We start from the raw sequence: 19,773 nt of genomic DNA, 5'->3' as shown, positions 1-19,773 counted from the left end.
CAACCAACACCTCCCCCGGGGTTGCTGCAGCTTGCACATGGGAAGCCCACAAGGCGGTCATGCGAGGCCGGCTGATAGCTGTGGGGGCCAAGCGCAAACGAGAGCAGATAGCGGCCACGACGGCGCTGCTCTCAGAGATCTAACAGCTAGAAATGTCCCACAAAAGTCTCCCAGATCAGGGAGTCCTCAGGGAACTCCTGGCCAAACGCGATGAACTGCGGCTTCTATTGGAGCAGAACACCACGCGAGCCTTCAACGCTGTCGCACGCAAATATTACGAACTAGGGGGTAAGCCGGGTAGACTCATGGCGCGAGCGCTAAGAACCAAGCAATCCGCCACTTTCATTTCTAAGATCAGGGCCAAATCCGGATCCATGGCGCACGCCACCTCAGCCATTGCGAAAATCTTCTGCGACTATTACCAGGACCTATATCAGGTGTCTACTTCACTAGGCCCAGTAGCTACCGCATCCAAACTGGACAGGATCAACACTTACCTACAGCAAGCCTCCCTGCCCAGGGTACCTGAATCGTCCCTCTCAGCCCTAGAAATGGATATCACCGAGGCGGAATTTAAGTCAGTGATTTCCTCCACCCCTCTAGGCAAAAGCCTGGGCCCTGATGGGTTTACCCTACTTTATTATAAGCGTTTCCAAGACATCCTGGCCCCTCACTTCTGCACTTATGTTAATACAATCTCCACAAATTCCCCCATGCGCCCAGAGTCCTGGCCCACATAACGGTAATAGCCAAACCAGAAAAAGACCCCTTGAACTGTGCCAGTTACCGCCCTATCTCGTTGCTAAACGTAGACACCAAACTGAATGCTAAGATCACAGCGAACAGGCTGTATCCACTCCTCCCGTCCTGGATTCACCCGGATCAGGTGGGTTTTATCCCTGGCAGGGAAGCCAAGGATAACGCCCCTGCAGGGCTCTGACTACTTCCCACCGGGAAAGGTGGATGGACTCCTCTACCCTGAAATTGTGTGATGTATTACATGGCGACACTTTACTCTCCCTAGCTGACCTAAGGGCCCGCTGGGGAAGGATACCCCTGGATTCCTGGAAACACCGCCAGCTATCCCACTTCATAAGTACTGTACCGAAGCCACTCAGAAGACCCCGAGACTTTACCTTTTTTGAAACTATACTTAGCTCCAAATCCGGGCCCACCCACTGTCTCTCCTACTTTTACAAGGCCCTACTTAAATTGGAACATGACTCCCGTCCACCATATCTACAAAAATGGGAATCAGACTTGCATCGAAACCTCACCCCAGATGAAAGATCTCAAATGTTAGCCCTGGTAACGACCTCCTCGACAGACGTACCAATTTTAGAAACAAATTATAAACTACTCTCTAGGTGGTACTATGTCCCCACTAGATTACATGCAGCTAATCCCCTCCTAGATCCTCATTGTTGGCGGTCGTGTGGGAATCCAGGTTTGTTTGCCCACATCTGGTGGGAGTGTCCCATGATAAGACCATATTGGTCACAGGTCATTCATCGAATTCACCACATATGGGGAGAACAACTCCCGCTAGACCCCTGGGTGTGCCTGTTCCACCTTACTACTGACTCAATCCGATCGTATAAGAAGTCGTTGGTACCACTCTTGTTAAACCTGGCCAAATCACTCATTCCTAGACATTGGAGATTCGCCCAAGTTCCCTCAGTACAGGATTGGTTTCGCAAGATTGACAACAAGATTGACTCCCCTTTAGCCAGTGTTCTATATCCAAGTAACGCGATTGCGGCCCAGCCCCCGGATGTCCTGTTGCCAGGCAAAGCCTGTAGCTCAGTCCTCCCAGCTGGCCTATTGTACCTGAATCTTGACCTGCCTGCTGCCTGCTTTTCCTTGCCTTCCGCCTGGACACCCCTTTCACCACAACCCTCTAATCACATTTCAGCCATGCGACCAGTCCTGCCACCCTCTCTGTATTTCTGTATTTCTGAATGCCAGGTATTCTTGTTCTAAATTTGCTCAGCTTCTTGTGCTGGGAGCAACCAAGTACCTGTAGGCCTGCTTGCCTTAAGGCAGGAGTGGGCAAACTCTGGCCCTCCAACTGTGGTGGTACTACAAATCCCATGAAGCATTGCAAGATTCTCACACAGGCATGACTCCCAGAGACAGATGCATGATGCATTTGTAGTTTCACCACAACTGGAGGGTCAGCGTTTGCCCACCCCTGCCTTTAGGGTAATGAGGCTACCACAGTGGCTTGCAAAAGTATTCTACCCCCTTGGCATTTTTCCTATATTGATGCATTACCACCTGGAATTAAAATGGATTTTTGGGGGGTTTCTATCATTTGATTTACACAACGTGCCTACCACTTTGAAGATGCAAAATAATTTTTATTGTAATACAAACAAGAAATCAGACAAAAAAAATGTGAGCATACATTCACCCCCACAAAGACAATACTTTTTAGAGCCACCTTTTGCAGCAATTACAGCTGCAAGTCTCTTGGTGCACATCTCTAAGCTTGGCACGTCTAGCCATTGGGATTTTTGCCCATTGTTCAAGTCAAAACTGTTTCAGCTCCTTCAAGTTGGATGGGTTTCGCTGGTCGATTGGATCGAGGTTTGGGCTTTGACTAGGCCATGCCTAAACATTTAAATGTTTCCCCTTAAACCACTTGAGTGTTGCTTTAGCAGTATGCTAAGGGTCATTGTCCTGCATGAAGGTGAACCTCCGTCCCAATCTCTGGCAGACTGAAACAGGTTTCCCTCAAGCATTTCCCTGTATTTAGCGTCATTATTTCAATTCTGACCAGTTTGCAAGTCCCTGCCAATGAAAAAAATCCCTACAACATGATGCTGCCACCACCATGCTTCACTGTGGGGAAGATGTTCTCGAGGTAATGAGAGGTCTTGGGTTTGAGCCAGACAGCATTTTCCTTGAAGGCCAAAAGCAAAATTTTAGTCTCATCTGACCAGAGTGCCTTCTTCCATATGTTTGGGGAGTCTCCCACATGCCTTTTGGTGAACAGCAAACATATTTGCTTGTTTTTTCTGTAAGCAATAGTTTTTTTCTGGCCACTCCTCCATGAAGGCCAACTCTGTGGAGTGTTCAGCTTAAAGTGGTCTTTTGGACAGATACTTGTACCTTCACTGTGGAGCTTTACAACTCCCTCAGGGTTATCTTTGGTCTCTGTGTTGCCTCTCTGATTAATGCCGTCCTCTCCTGGTCCATGAGTTTTTGGTGGGTTCCCTTCTCTTGGCAGATTTGTTGCAGTGCCATGTTTTTTCCATTTTTTAATAAAGGATTTAATGGTGCTCCATAGGATGCTCAAAGTTTAGGATTTTTTTTATAACCGAACCCTGATCTGTACTTCTCCACAACTTTGTCCCTGACATGTTTGGAGAGCTCCTTGGTCTTCATGGTGCCGCTTGCTTGGTGATGCCCCTTGCTCAGTGGTGTTGCAGACTCTGGGGCATTTCAGAACAGGTGTATTTATACTTAGACTATACTCATATATACTCATGTGACACTTAGATTGCACACAAGTGGTCTTTATTTAATTAATTATGTGACTTCTGAAGTTAATTGGTTGCACCACATCTTATGTAGGGCTCCATAGCAAAGGGGGCCAATACATATGCACATGCTACTTTTCCGGAGTTTTACTTTTCTAAGTTATTTTCTTGATTTCACTTCACCATTTTGGACTATTTTCTGTATTTCCATTACATGTAATCCAAATACACACGTGGTAATTCCACATGGTAAACCAACAAAATAGGAAAATGCCAAGGGGGTGAATACATTTGCAAGCCACTGTATATGTGAAGCTACACTAGCCAACTATACTTTCTGACCACGTGTACAGGAGCAAAAATTACACTGGCACACTTCCATGAGTAAAAAATGGCTGGTCCTTCACTGCGTTCTGTGATTCTTTAGGGGCCAGGGAGGATTTTTTAAAACAGTGACCGAGTACCTTAAGGATATAGTATACAGCTGCTGAAAAAAAATATTACTAATAATTTCTAATAAAAAAAATTCTGTCTTAGTTCTAGCAGCGATTTCTCAATAATTAATATGCTGCACAAGTGTACTAGAGTTGTAACTTGCCTGGGGCAATATGTAATGACGACCAATAGGAGCGGTGCATTACAACTTCTGTAAGTTGCTATGGAAGGAGGTTCTGTGCATGCTGGGATTTGTAGCTCCATTCACCTACTTGCTGCTGTCACAGAAGCAGTAACACTGCAATGTGCATATGATACTTATTACCTATTCAGAGAGTTGCAAGAACAGACAGACACACTAGGGATGAGTGATAGAGGGTGGAATTTTAAGCAGAAACAATGTGAAAATGTGCGTTTACTATGAAGCATCTATAAAGGCAGATAAATAATCCAAATTTTTAAAACCTGCTGTGTCATTTCTCCAGGAGGTTGGATGGTTCGAATGGATCAGAACACATATTGAATGATTGCTATTCTCTGAAAGAGAAGCAAATCTGTTTATAGGAATTTCTAGGTAAGCTGATAAGCACATTTGTGACCCCCCCCCCTCACTCCCTCTTCCCCATTTTCCAGGCACAGAGAACTGCAGTTACAATTCAGAAATGTCATAAAATGTGATCATGTGGTACAGCTATCAGATACAATGGTTCTGTGTGGGAACATCTGTGTTTCATTGGCTGGACTCCAGACTTTCAATCACTGTTGCCAATGTGTCCCTTTAATTTTTGTATTTTGACAGATATACTATACAGGTACTGTGACAAACTAAGATAAGGAGCCAACTGAATCAAACTAGCCATAGAAGCTGATTAAATTAGACGTGTCAGTAATTAAAGTGATGAGCTGGCAAGCAACACAGGTTCCAATGTTGTCTATAAAGGGTCCGTGAGAGTGGGGACTGCTCCATGTTACAAATACCGTGTTTCCCCGAAAATAAGACACTGTCTTATATATTTTTTGGCTCAAAAAAACACACTAGGTCTTATTTTCAGGGTAGGTCTTATTTTTTTTTTTATGTACAACAATCCAAAGTTAATGCAAATCCAAATCCAAATTAAATAATCCAAAATGGCAAAGTTAAGAATAGGGTGATCAGGGAAATCAGGGGTGCCGTACCTTTCAAAGAGCAATTTGGTAACCAATCGCGCTTTCACTAGTATTCCTCACAGGCGGAGTGAGTTTGGTATCACTCCGCCTGTGACAGGAGGAAGCATCGGCGTATGCGGCTCTGCTCCCTCCGGTGCCGCCTTGCTTCCTCTAGCGCTGGCTTCGTTGGCACCGCTGATTCTCTCCTCCGGCTCTTCAAGTTCCCCCTTATGCAACCACCGGCCCTGGGAAAGGTCACAACTAGGTCTTATTTTCGGGGTAGGTCTTATATTTTAGCAAATGCCCAAAAATAGTACCAGGTCTTATTATCGGGGTAGGTCTTATTTTCGGGGAAACAGGGTATAGGGTTCCCTTTTTTATATTTTCTTTATACTTCATTGTAATTATGAAAAGTGTAAAACAAATTATATTGAAATGGAAATTCCCCTTAAACGCCTTATACAAACTGAGCACTACCCAGATGCTTTTTTGACAAGCAGGGTAACCATTGTGTTTAAAGTATCTGTAAACTCTAACACAACCTTTAAGTTTACAGTTTTCAAGTTAACATTTTTTTTAAATCGGAGACAGTATCCATTAAGCTGGGTATACACTAGTAGACGTTTCCATTCAGCATTCGGGCTGAACAGAATAAAATCTAACAGACTCCTCCACCCATGCTAAACATCCTGCATCCCTATAATGAGGCAACCGGAAGCTGTTGCTTCAGGCGGCATCACCTGAAGGGGGGCGGCAGGCCCAGGTTGAGTGCAACATCCCAGGTTGCTAATAGCCAGGCGGGGAGATGATGTTAGGGCCATACACATCTCTCTGTCCTGCTCTTAGCAACCTGGGTTGGCATCCCGCTGAGCTCCTGGCAGCCAGCTGACAATTTTCCACCCGGAGTTTTCAATTGAAGGAAAGTGGGTGGAAGCCAGAACACAGGGCCACCCGCTGAGTGAATTTCAGCCAGTTCATCAACAACCAGCCAAAATTTGCTACGTGTATAGCCAGCTTGAATCACATACAATAAAAGAATCCACTTCCTGTCTGGTCCCTTTTCTTCAATTATCGATTTTCTTCTGATTCCTCATCTCAGAAAATTACAGTGAAGCACTTCTTTCTACACTGGGGAAATGGCTGGTGCATGAAATCAAACACAAAATAGTTCTCCAAATAGTGTATTGATCTTTTTACCCCATTGGCACAGCATTTAACAAATCTTGGTTATGGAAATAATTCTATAAACATGTCACCTTGCTTAGGCAGAGAAAAGTGATAGTAATTCTGCAAAGGCCCCCACACACACCAACCCTTTTATGCTCACCTTGTCTGTGCTCCATTGCTGCACCTTACTGTTACACGAGGAGGTTACATGCTTCCTTTTACCCAGAAGCATAGGTTAGTGTCAGTGGCTGTGATATAGTAGTAAGGAGCGGTGATGGAGCACAAGTAAGGTATTAGGAGGTCAGGGTGGGCTCTTTGCAGAGACACTGTCCTTCTTTGCCCAGTATAGGCAAGGTGGCAATCTCTCCTAAAGGGGGACCTGTTACCTAAACACAGGAGCACATCAAAGGGAATGTATAGTATTTTTGTATAAATGTGTGTGGTATGTTCAAGATTTAAAAATACAATTACAAAACTTTAACCTTTTTCTTCATATACTACTAATATTAAAAATAAAGAATTACAAAGTGTGTTTTTGTAAGGAATAGCAGGGAGCGATGAGATGAGTTTAGGAGTGAGTCATCGTTGTATTGGAATAGAGTAAGGTCTGGTCTAAGCTATAGTGGAAGGGCTTGAACTGGCAAGATGTAATATACACCCTATTCAGCTTCACCTATGGGAGACCATATTTTCATCACAAGTGGGGCAGCAGCAAGACATAAGGCAGACTTGAGAAATACAGTAGGTGGTGGCCTCGTGAATGTTGGTCAGTCACCTTGGTGGGGGTGGTGAAATGAGTTTCCTGGTGAAATCACAAGCCCAAGACCATGATGACGTTTGGGTCCATGTGTTCTGCAGGACCCCCCACCAGCTAGACCTGGAAACTGGGGCGTCCTTCATAAGTTAATGTGTGTTTCCTGACATGACTCAAAAATTGTGGTGTGTGGAGACCAAGTGATGGTACTGGGGTTTCAGACTCTCCATCACTGGGAACGATGCAGCAAGCCCAAGCAGACTCCAAGGAAGGCCCAAATTAGTCTCTGCTAGGGTGGCACCACATTTGTGTCCATATATTTATGATAGCAGTCATCTAAGTTACATTTAGGGCCTGTTCACATCATCCAGTGCATTCATCTCACAGTCCCGTGGCATGAACGCACTGGGCCACTTAATCAAACCCACCCTGCTTTCTGGCTCTGGGAGGGGGTGTGGCTGTGCCATTCATTTCATTTGCACCGCAGACACACCTCCCGCCCACAGTGCGATCGTCTGCACCAGAACACGTGGTACTAATACTATATAATGACTATATAATGACGTGGTACCGCAATGTCCGGCATTCCAATGCGATGCGATTGCAAAAAATAGTGCATGCATACATTGTGAAAATGTAAACAACTGGAACAGAATGGTGGGGGAGCAGATGTAAAGTTAAAGCATGCACGGTTGTGGGAGGAGTGTAGCATGTGTTCTCTTTAGAGCCCGACTCCAGCTAAAACTTTGTTAGTTTGGGTGGGGGTAGGAAAGAGAGAGAACCTCTGTTGGGGTTTTTTTTTACAGTCTGTACCCATTGGGGAGATTTTCCCTCACTTCAATAGCAGGCTGGCTATTGAACCCACCGATGGAACAGAGGAATGGACCTGAGAGAGAAGGCCATTATTGGCCCTTCTAAGTCTGATGGCCATGGTTCAAAGGTCATGCAGTACATTATGGTTTAAAAAATAAATTCTTCTGCGCAAATCTGCACATAAATTCACTAGCGCTCTAAATTTCAAGCCTGCAGGACTCACTTCGATCCCAAATATCATCCCTTACTCTGATTAATGGTAATCATGATGACATGATGGCACAGATTGACAGCAACCCCCCAATTAATTATTTTTTTTTTTCAAAACAATTTTTTTATTTTCAAAAACAAACAATTACAGTGTTTTTCCCGTATCATTATGTACATAGCATGGCATCAATTACAATCTTATAACATCTTATCTTAATATACGTTATTTTTATTGTTGTTATACGGTATATAATTCGTTCACAGACACCCTATTCAGTGACTTTACTGACCAGGCTTTGGGAGATTGAGATAACAATTTTGCTTGCTTGAAGCCCTCCCCTCGTACCATTCCTCTCCCTCTCCCTCATTTGACAGTGAGGTGAATCAACTTTGTGGAAGGAAAGTGCTTGCCCCATAGAAGGTTCCCTATTTCCTTCATTTATTTCTGGCATATTGTCATACTCCTCACTCCTCTAGTCTTGGATATTGAGTAATGTGCGCCCTTCATACCAATCCCAGTGTGAGAAATCTGGTCCTACACTTTGCCCGCTTCCCCCACATCCTGTACCTCTGCACTGTAGCCCTCCATCCCTCTCCTGTCTTAGACATTGCAGAAAATATTCCCGATGTTAAGTATCCCACAAGTCGGCTCTGTAGACCAATTGGAGTACCTTCCTTTGCTGACTAGCCAGCGTCCCTCTACTGATCAAATATTGCGCTAGCAGTATACTTGAATGGGGAAATAAATTTCTCTTTCTCTGTGGTCGTATAAACTATGTTGATGAACGGCATCCATCTATCATAAAATATGGAAGTTTTCTTATCGTTTGACAGTTGCATTTCTGCGTCTAGCTTTTCTAAATGGAGTAAGTGTAGGAGATCCGTTCGTAGAGCTTGTATAGTAGGAGGGTTAGGAGCCAGCCATTCTCTCATGATGCCTCTCCTGGCTGCCAGCAAAGCAATACTGATCCAATGCCTGTGTTGTCTACTGAAATCGGAGGGATCTTCCCAATGATTGAACAAGAGTAGAAGAACTTCCGATGTTATCCGCTTACCTATCACCAAGGCAATAAAGTCAAGGACCCTGGTCCAGAAAGCATGTATCGCAGGACATTCCCATATGCAGTGGAATAGTGAGGCAGCCTTTAAATGGCATTTGGGGCAATGTTCTAAGTATTCTTTGTCTATGGCCGGCTTTCTTTTAATCTGGAATGCGTAGTAGGCTTTGTACTATTTTATATTGTGTTTCTCTCCACTGTTCGTTCACCATGGCTATGCATATAGCCCTATACCCTGACAGCAATTTCTCAACAATACTTTCCGTGGGTATATCTTCCTGCCATTTAGCTATATTCGAGTCTGTCAAGGGAGGGATATGGGACGTCTTTATGTTTCAGGAGAAAGGGCAATGTTTGCATAGGGTACAACAGCCTAGCAAAGGAGATCATTTTCACTAAATGTATTCTGCCAAATAGCGAGAGGGGAAGGCCTCTCCACCCCTCCAGCTCCTTTTTTAATCCTCTCCAAGAGAGAGGAGGCTGGGGCGCTGCCTATGTGTAGACCTAGATAGACAATAGAGCCCGTAGCAATTTTATAAATATTAGTTGATCCTAGTGAGGTGCGTGATGTTGTGGTCAAGGGAAGGATAGTTGATTTAGCTGCATTAATAGTCAGTCCCGGCTTGCAAATGCGAGCACATGGGGAGGTATACATTGCTGCCAGAAAGCTCTTGAATCTCCCCGAGAACCCCATCTCGTCCAATACTCTATATAGCCAGGGGAATTGAATGCTATCAAAGGCCTTTTCGGCATCTATGGAGATAAGAGCCAGAGGGGTGGTTGGGTGACGTTTGGCATACTCTAGTACCGAGAGCAGTTTGCGTATCTTGGACACTGCTGATCGTCCTTTTATAAAGCCAACCTGGGCTGGGGAAATGAATTGGGGTAATAGCCGAGCTAGCCTATCCATTCTGGGTTTGCCCGACCTATACTCATTCAGGACCATGACCGAGTTAAAGTCGCCCCCCATAAGCTTATGTGGGTTGTCATCTTATAGAATCCAGGAAGTGATCTCCTGAAAATAGGAGGCTGTAGGAGAATTTGGGAAATATAAATACGTTATAGATTGAAAACAATTTGTTGTGGATCCGGATTTTAACCAATAGTTTCCTCCCCTCCTGGTCTGCATCAATATGTACTATCTTATAGGTGAGTGACTTGCTAAACATTATTGCTACTCCTGCCCTCCTGCCCACAGCTGGGGAGCTAATAATCTCGCCCACCCATAATTTGCACATTCTGTTGGTATCTTCCTGGGATAGGTGGGTCTCCCGCAATATCCCCTTGGACGGGGATCTCAGGCCATTAGTATTCCAAGAAACCACTCTCATGTTATATTGTTCAGCAAAAAGGACAAGTAGCAGTATATCTTACCCATTACTAATATTGTATGTAATAGTATGATAACAATTGTTGTTGTGCTTATTAGAGTACTTGTGGTGGCTATAGTCTATCAATGGTGTTAGGTCAGAAAGCCAATGTAAAATATAAGCTGAACATTCGATTAAGTTATACCGTATAGTGATGACACCTGTGATTGCTATACACTGTAAGTCATGAGCCCATGCTCGATACATGACGGCCGTAGCTCTTCGGTCAACATGACCATAACTGTGAGCCGAGCCTGAACCAAACAACACAAAAAAGTAAAAGCCAGAAAAAAAAAGAAAAAAAAATAGTAGAACATCAGTGATCATCTCGGGACTTCGCTTTTTTCCCTCTATAGCTCTACAGAGTGAGCGCGTTCACTTCCGCTAGGCCAAGGGCTTGAACCCACGCGGTGTGTGGCTGCATGTCAGCTTTATCTCAGTCACAGTCATGGTAAGCGTTCGATGCCTTGTGGCTAGAGACCATTTCTGGTAGCAAGCATTCCTTGGGCCACCGGTTAAGGAGATGTAGATGAGATCGCAGTTGGAAAGTCATATCTCGCCCTATTTTTTATTGGCCTCACAAAAAATAAATAAAAATAAATGTCTGGCATACCTGTCCTTGGACATAAATCCTCTTGCTGTTTCTGCTGGCCCGTTTCAAGGTGAATCGGTGGGGGTCATTGGTAGGCGAAGCGCTGTGTTTCTGGGAGGAGTTGTAGTGTGGTGCGTGCGGGGAGACCGACCGGCTGCCATAGATTCTGTGCATGACTCCATCCGCTCCATGAATTTGAATGCGACCTCCGGGTCCTGAAACGAGTGAGGTATACCATCTTCCGTTTGAAGGCGGAGAGTCGCCGGATAGGCCAAGGTGAATCTGATCCTTTTTTGGAACAGAAGCGAGCAAACTTTATTAAACGCTTTCTGTTTCCTTGTAACCTCTGCAGAGTAGCCCGTGAAGATTAGGAGACGATGCCCATCCAGATATAACTCTTTTTTGGCGTGAAAGGCCTGCATAACTGCCGAGCGGTCAGTATAATCCAGGTATGTCGCTATTATTGGGCGCGGACCCTTCCTGTCCGGGTTGGGGGGCCCCACCCGGTGAGCACGTTCTACCTTGCATCCAGGGTCGAGGCCTAGGAGGTCTGGTATGTTAATTGCACAGATCGACGCCAGCAGCGATGGTCGATAGGACTCTGGGAGACCTATTATCCTTATATTATTTCGTCGTGAGCGGTTCTCCAGATCGTCCACCTTGTCTAGGAGCTGTTGGACCTGCTTGTCAGTGAACTGTATCTGTGCCACCGATGAGTCTGCTCCTTCCTCCAGGGACATTATACGGGATTCCGCCTCTGTGATCCTTTGTGCATGCTGCAGTAGATCCTGGCGCAGGGATTGTATCCCCTTATGTACCGCTTTGGTCACAGCATCCTGGATGGTAGGGCGAAGTAATTTGGCCACTTCTGCAGCGATAATGCTATGATCAGATAGCTCCGGCATATCGTCTTCCGAGGAGGCGCCAGCATCCTGACGATCAGGGGTGACGGCCAATTTATGCTGTGTCTGTGGCCGCTTAGCCCGGACAGGAGTGCCTTTACCCCGAGGTCCAGTATGCCGTTTAGCAAGGAATTTATCCATTTTTCTGGTACTGTAGCAGTCAATGTAATCAGCCGATCGACCTTTTCGGGATTTGGTTTGCTGTGGTAAGATTTTATATGAAGATTAGCCTTAGCCGCGTGGGAGCTCTGCACTCTGCTTCCACTACATCAGGCACCGGAACCGGAAGTCCCCCAATTCATTTTGATTGTGAGTGATGATGGCACTAAGCAGCACTGAGAGGTGAAGTATTCAGCAGTTATACGCTCAGAATAGTAACAGCCTCTATACTCCTGTGATGCTTTATTTAGTGTTGTTTCTGATTATATAACCCTGCCTGATGGGCTGTGAAAAAGGGTAGACATAAAGAGGAAATGATGAAAAGAACGCAAGGTAGCATAGGGATCAAAGATCACCAGGAACTGAAAACGACACAAACTTTGTGGTGCAATCTGAGAAACGTCTGCTAATATTTGCATTAGAAGCTGAAATCCAGGCAGATATAAAATACAAACATTGCAGCTCTGTATTCATTAATATATAATTGGATGTATATATTTTAAGGCAAGCAATTGGAGTGAGCCACTAGTGGTCCTTGTAAAGCTGAGCTTAGACTGGGGGAGGGAGAAGCTGTGCAAGGATCCAGTCAGTTGTGCCTCAGTGCTTATGTGCTAACAAGGAACACACTAACTGGAGCAGAGATGAGCTTATCAATCTGCTGCTTTTCCTTTCACAGTCCAGTCACAGGCTTGGGGAGGGACAAGACCAGTAATTGTTTCTTAACTGCAGCACATGAAAATCAGGCATTCTGTCCTGCCGGACAAGCTGTGCTGTGATCAGAGCTTTGTAATCCTCAGTACTGGATAGACAATTACAAATCTGTTGAGAGGAAAAACAGCTCTCATATATGGACTTCATCTCTGTGTTGGCTTGAGGCTCAGTTTAGACATCAAGTTAAGACCTAAAAGAGGCATAATATTATTACAGGTATTTATTTATATAGTGCCAACAATGTATGCAGCACTTTACATAGTTGCACATTCACATCAGTCCCTACCCTCAAGGAGCTTACAATCTAAGGTCCCTATCTCACATGCATACATAGAGGGCCAACTTAGAGAGAAGCCAAATAACCTACCAACATGTCTTTGGAGTGTGGGAAACTGGGGTACCCAGAGGAAACCCACACAAGTACAGGGAGAAGATGCAAACTGGTGACCCCCAGTGCTGCAAGGCAGAAGCGCTAACCACTACACCACTGTGCTGCTGCAGATATGGTAGAGCCAACTCTGTACTATATTTAAACTGCATATATTATCCCTTTAAACGTATGTCTATATATATGGAGCTGCCATCTTCTAGGAAGAATTAAACATGTAATGCTTTCTAATTGTGTGAACATCCAGTTTCTATAGCAGGAAATTCCAGTGCTCATATTAGTTGGCGCAGGAAGGTTTGCAGATGATGTCTTGTTAACACAGGTGATTGAAGCTGGCAATACACTGATCGAATTTTGGCCAATTCCTGCAGAACTGTTAGCCCCACCCAGTTTGACAAATTTCCATCTTAAAATCGAAGTTGAATTGAAATCTGTCAGCCAAACAGTGACTACATCCAGGACCGGATTAAGAGCATCACAGGGCCTAGTGCTGAAGTATTTGGTGGGCCTTTTTATGGAAATGGCGATGATCAACGGGGCCCTCTTCCTCTTGTTCGGGCTGTGATTTGTAGTCTCTCTACAGCTTGGAGTCAGTGGTGGAGCGTCAGGGCCCGGTTGCAGCTGTGACCCTGGTAGTTCTGCCACTGACTCCAACCTTTTAGAGGGACTACAGATCTTAGCAATATATTATACACCAATGTATATCCCAGTAATGCATTACAGAATACCACTAACTATAGAGGACTAAAAATCTCAGCAAAACATTATAAAGCAAAGCAGAATGGCATCAGCTATAAAGGACTACAAATCCCAGCAATACATTGTAAAGCACTGCAGAATAATACCGTCGGCTATAGAGGACTACAAATTCTACAAAACATTATAAAGCAATTTCTTAAGGGACCGTAATATACAGGGGTACAGGTAATCCTAGAATGAGATCCTAATAGGTTGGACTTGATGGACTAATGTCTTTATTCAACCTCAAATACTATGTAACTATGTAACTATGTAACTATGTCTCCAGGGCTCTCTGGTGGTCAGTGCGGGCTCCAGGTAGTCAGTGCGGGCTTCAGGTGGTCAGTATGGGCTTTCTGGTGGTCAGTGTGGGCTCCAGGTGGTCAGTGCGGGCTCCAGGTGGTCAGTGCAAGCTCCATGTGGTCAGTTTGGGCTCCAGGTGGTCAGTATGGGCTCTCAGGTGGTCAGTGTGGGCTCCAGATGGTCAGGACTAAATGTAGAGCGGGGAAGCCACCATTCGTTTTTTACAAGTGATCTTTATATCGCAAGCCACAGCTCGCAGTATACTGAGACCGCCGCAGCCGGGACAGATCCCAACATTACTGTCGAAATCCACCCAGCTACTGTCGAAATCCACCCAGGGACATGATCGAGAAGTGAGCGAGCGACGGTATGCGTTCGTGAGTTTAATTGTCACACGTCGGTTCAAATTATGAGGTTGAGTGAAAATCACTCACCACATAGTTCTCCTTTAAGGTAATTGCATTTTTAAGAATAAACCCTGTTTAGTGTCACTTTAAAGTATACCTTCACTCAAAAAAGTGCCCCCCTGTGCTTGAAATAGCAGACCTTTTTTTTTTCTGGGCAAGAATCACATGTCCTTGCTCCAGAGGTCTCCTCGGATATGCACATCACTTATAGTATGCCTGGAGGCTTCAGCTTCCACTCGGCATTGAAGAAAGATGCTCACAGTGATGGAGGAGGGCAGTAATTCAATAGCCTGAACTTGAAAGAGACAACTGGCTCCTGATGATGTTGGAGAAGAAGATGGCAGCTCAGGACCCAGCATGTGGCAGCCAAGCGATGGATTGCATGAGAGCAATGCTGGATTTTTATTGGACGAGCAAGTTTGTGAATTCAGGATAAAAGGTAAGAAAAAACTTAAAAGCAAATTGCCATAGGGGGACACAGTGGGATGGGAGGGGGGAGGAGTGGGGTCTGAAGTTCTTTTTTTCACATTTCACTACACCAAACTCATCAAACTGTGCCTTTATGAACTTTTTGCACCTGAACTAAATATTTTGGAGAAGTCTCTATATTCCTTTCCCCATATAGTTTATGTCTAGAGGCACGTACACCATCACAGAAAATAAAATGGCCCTGCCAAAGGTTTGTACATGAATTACATAGTAGAATACATTTACTGGTCCTTTAACGAGTGGCTAATCTTCGGTGATAGAAATATGTAGCAATCAGCCATCATGCTTCATCTCACAATATATTCACAATATAATTTCTGACAAAATTATCCTTCTTGGAAAATTGCACATATTTTCTTTTCACCACACAGACAGATTGAACATGAGCCCTTTCAGAGTAATATTAACTATTCAGCTGAGCCAAGAGTTTGTATATTCTTTAGCTGATTTGTGTGGTAACATGAATGAAAATCTGCAATTGCATTTTCGTCCATTAAATTTACAGCTTTCTGCTGGTGCAGTGTCATATATTGTAGAATTCTTACAACTCGGACATTCAGGATCTGCTCAGTTCTGGATGGCTATTCCATTTGTTGTCCAGATATATGCAGCCGGCCCACTGTATTCAAATGAAACAGTTATTCATGTGATTCAAGGGTTTGCATATTCCCAAATACCAGTAAGCTAAGTGGTATTACATTATTCCAGGAGAGGTGTTTGAATTTAGTAAGTTCATCCACATAGGTTCAATGTGTAGAGTAGGGAAGGCTTTAAAAGAGAAAAAGAAAGGGAGGAAGACTATTATATAGGCATGTTTTTAGGAAATTAAGCAATTTTCTCTCTATTTTTCTATTTCCTTCCTCCTTAAAGCAGAACTCTGGGATTCTAAATACAAGAAGCATGTGTATTCTTACTTAAATCTTAGTGAGCTTTGTGTATTTCTTTCCAGATTTTTAAAGCATGTCAAGCATGACATGTGCAGAAGCTTCCTGTAATAGAAACCATTCACTGCTGCTCTCTACTTCTGCAGGGTGACTGGTCTTGCCTCCGCCCCCTCCTGTAGTTTTCTGCAGCCAGCCTGTAGTGGGAGAAGCCTGTTGGGTCCCTCCCTCAGCTCTGCTCCCTGCACAGGCCACGTGCCGCACAGTGATGATGTCACCACTACTTTTGCAAGGTAATAGATGGGTGAGTGAAGCCATTTGGTGCACACAAAGTCGATTTATATCATTTGTGACCATTGAAAAATGTATTTAGATAAAAGATTTTGTGTCGGGAGTTCAGCTTTAAAGTAGTATTACTGCATTTACTTGCAGTATGCATTTGCAGAATGCATTTACTTAAACACTACTGTTTTTAAGTACATGCATTCTTAGGAACATGTTAAACGTTCAGCACTGCAGTACATAATTTCCTTTATATGTGGCCACAAGCACTTACATAATTTGATACTCAGCATTGCTTACCCCAAAGTCTGGGGAGGGGAGCGTGCACTCTGAGTACTGCTCATGCACATTGCTCTAGGGATAGTACAGGCTCGAATGTAACATTAGGAAAATACCACTTTTTTTTCAACAGTCCCCCTGGCAAATCACCCTCCCCATGTTGAGAGCATGTGGCCTGGTATAGTGCAGGGGGGGGGGGGCAAGCTCGCCCCACCCTTTCCTGCTCTGCCAGGCTGCTGCTCGGATCAAGGGTCTGGTAAGGAATTTTACGTATTTTTTTTGGCATGTAGTTGCCCCTAAAATTACTACCAGACCTAAAGGGTATTTTTTTATATTTATTTTTTTTTATTCTGTGGAATGTTAAAAAAAAAATATTTTCTAATGTCAGTTTGCTGCCATACAAATTCATTTACAAATATGACCACATCCAAAATTAATGAAAATTTCGGATTTGTCCGAATCTGAATCCCGAAAAACAAAATAATAAAAAAATCAGAATGGAAACAAAATGAATTTTTTGCCGGCTTACATGTCTATTTATTTCTATTAACATTAAACTGAAGAATAACTGGAGCATTTACAGGAACCTTCCACACTCAAATACATACTTACTGGGGTTCTACTCTATTATTCCAAAAGTACCATTGGATCAGCATGACATCCAGGGAACACGCATTTTCATAAGAGGCCAGCCTCTGTACTTCCTCCGCACAGGTTACCTTTAATAAAGTTCTACAATGTGCAATAATAATGTGCTGTAACCCATAGCAAGCACAAGCCTGTCATCTTTCATCAGTTCTGAGCAGTCATAACAATGAAAAATGATTATTGATTGGTCACCATGGGATCTTGCACATTGGTCTTTGTCTTATTTAATAGCACTGATAATGTTTGCATTGAGCCTGTTTCATTGCCTGGGGATGTCATCTCAGTTCAGGTTTGGAGCATCATTAGTGCTGAGAGGATGTCAGTTATTGCAGTGTTCATGGAAGGTAATAGGGTTAGGTAAAAGGATATAAGCAAACAATGATAACAGCCGTGGGGTGGGCACCAATTCCATCTATCTGCTGTCACTTTACATTCCAGACAACCTCTGTTATGCAGGCAGGGAGAATTGAAAATGTGCTACGTGCTAGTCCATTAGAACGTGTGTAAAGGGTTAAAACAATGCTGCTAACAATTCTTATGTAGTGTGCTCTGCTCGTACAGCCAATCTGCCATAACCGCCGGGTCTTCTGAGTTCATGGACAGGATTGCAGAGAATACCAAGCATTAAAGTAAATGTAAACTCTTACTGAATGAGACAGAATTTTGCTAAAACCCTGTGGGCCTGATAAGCTATTGTTGGGCGCCATACATTTGTTGCAGGGAAAGCTTCTTTTGCACATGCACCAAATAATAGTTCAGATATAAGGGATTCAATTGTTACATGAGACTATTGTTCCAAATGTAAAAAAAATAAATAAATCCAGAACTGCGCAGAGATGTCGCATAATCAGCTCCAAATAAATAATGTTTCTTTAAAGCGATATTAAACCTTCTTTTTTTTAATAGTTGCTATTAGGACACCCAATTTGCCGCAGCACGTTGTTTTTTTTTCTTTCAAAGTTTTACATTTCTCGTTGTCTATTGGGTCCCCACAGCGCTCTTCCCCCCGCCCCCTGCACAGGTGCCTCCATCAGCTAACGGAGGCACCCGAGCGCTCGTGCCCGCAGTGGCTGTGTGCGTCCATAGTCACACACAGCCCTGTGGCAGGCCACGCCCCTTCTTTCTGACCAACACTTTGATCGATGGCAGAAGGAGCCTATGGCAACCTGTACTTCCCTGTACTTCCTGCAACAGGAAGTACAGGGAACGGAGGACCACTTCGGGACCGGCGGCGGGGACAAGCGTCGCTGACAGGTAAGTGTGGGGGGTGACGGAGGGTGACTAGGGGAGAAAAAGGTTCTGGGCAGTTTTTACACTAATGCAGAGAATGCATTAAGGTAAAAAAATGCCCAGACCTTAATGCTACTTTAAGTCCCCATTCACACCTAGAAGTTTTGTTTTGTGACAAAACTCTCAACACAAGAAATTCCATTAATATCAACGGTTCTGTTCACACCTGAGCGTTGTGTCTCAAGCTGTAAAACGCCTGTCATTGAAGCAAGTACATGAGCTTCTTTCGGGCAGTTTACAGCATGTTTGCCCCGTAATTTTCAATAAAAATGTCTGGAAACACGCGACACAAGCGCTTTGCACATTTCTTTCCGCGTTTTTGCGCTTCCTTATGCATATTTGTCCATTGACCGCAATGTCTTTCAATCTGCCAGCTAAGACATGCGTCTGTGCGCAAAAACGTGCAAACCACGGTAGCTGAAATCACACTCAAGAACGCTGGTGCCTGGGTGTGAATGCAGGCTAAATTAATTAGTCCATTTTTTGTGCAACAGAGGTGTTCAGAAGTGCACCAAGAGGATTACAGTGCCAGAAAGTCAATGTTATGATAAACTACATGTGTTGCAACAAATTAGTTTATTGGAGATGGTGTGCACCAAAATGAAATGATGCATGCAACAATTCACATCCATACACAACCGCCAACCTTCAAGAGATATTAAAGTCAAAAGGTTTATAAACTTTTTCAAAGGCTTAAAGGAGAACTATGGGGTTAAGGCTTTTCCCCATAATTCTCCTTAGGGTAACGGGAGGACACAAACTAGCCTCCTCCAGTCACCCTAGGCTCAGTATACCGCGAGCTGTAGCTCGCGGTATACTGAGACGCCGCAACTGAAGCGGATCCCGACAATTATGTCTGGATTCGCCCAGCTGCGTGACTGACAGCTGGCTCTGCCTATCTAGAGGCAGAGCCAGCAGTGCCCACCCCCTCCCCCGTCTGTTCCGCCAGTCAGCGCTGGCGGATAGGAGCAGGGAGGGTGGAATCCAGCAGTGACAGGATTGAGAGGTGAGCGAACGCCGGTATGTGTTCGCTCACCTCCTGATCTACTAAGCCGACCTGTGACAGTCTCATTGTCACAGGTCGGCTAGAACTATGAGGGGAGTAAAAAGCACTCACCTCATAGTTCTCCTTTAATAAATCACTTACAATGGATGATGCTTCTTGATGTTTACAAGTTTTAGCTTCCTGCAGAATCAACTGGTCCCCTGAGCACTGGCCCTGGTATGGCTCTTTTTCCTTGTGGGTCCTATAGAGCCACCTTT

This window comes from Nanorana parkeri, unplaced genomic scaffold (genome assembly GCF_000935625.1).
Source record: "Nanorana parkeri isolate BGI_ZX_2015 unplaced genomic scaffold, ASM93562v1 scaffold698, whole genome shotgun sequence".
NCBI classification, from domain to species: domain Eukaryota; kingdom Metazoa; phylum Chordata; class Amphibia; order Anura; family Dicroglossidae; genus Nanorana; species Nanorana parkeri.
The sequence above is the reverse complement of the archived record's forward strand: the minus strand, read 5'-3'. Positions refer to the sequence as shown.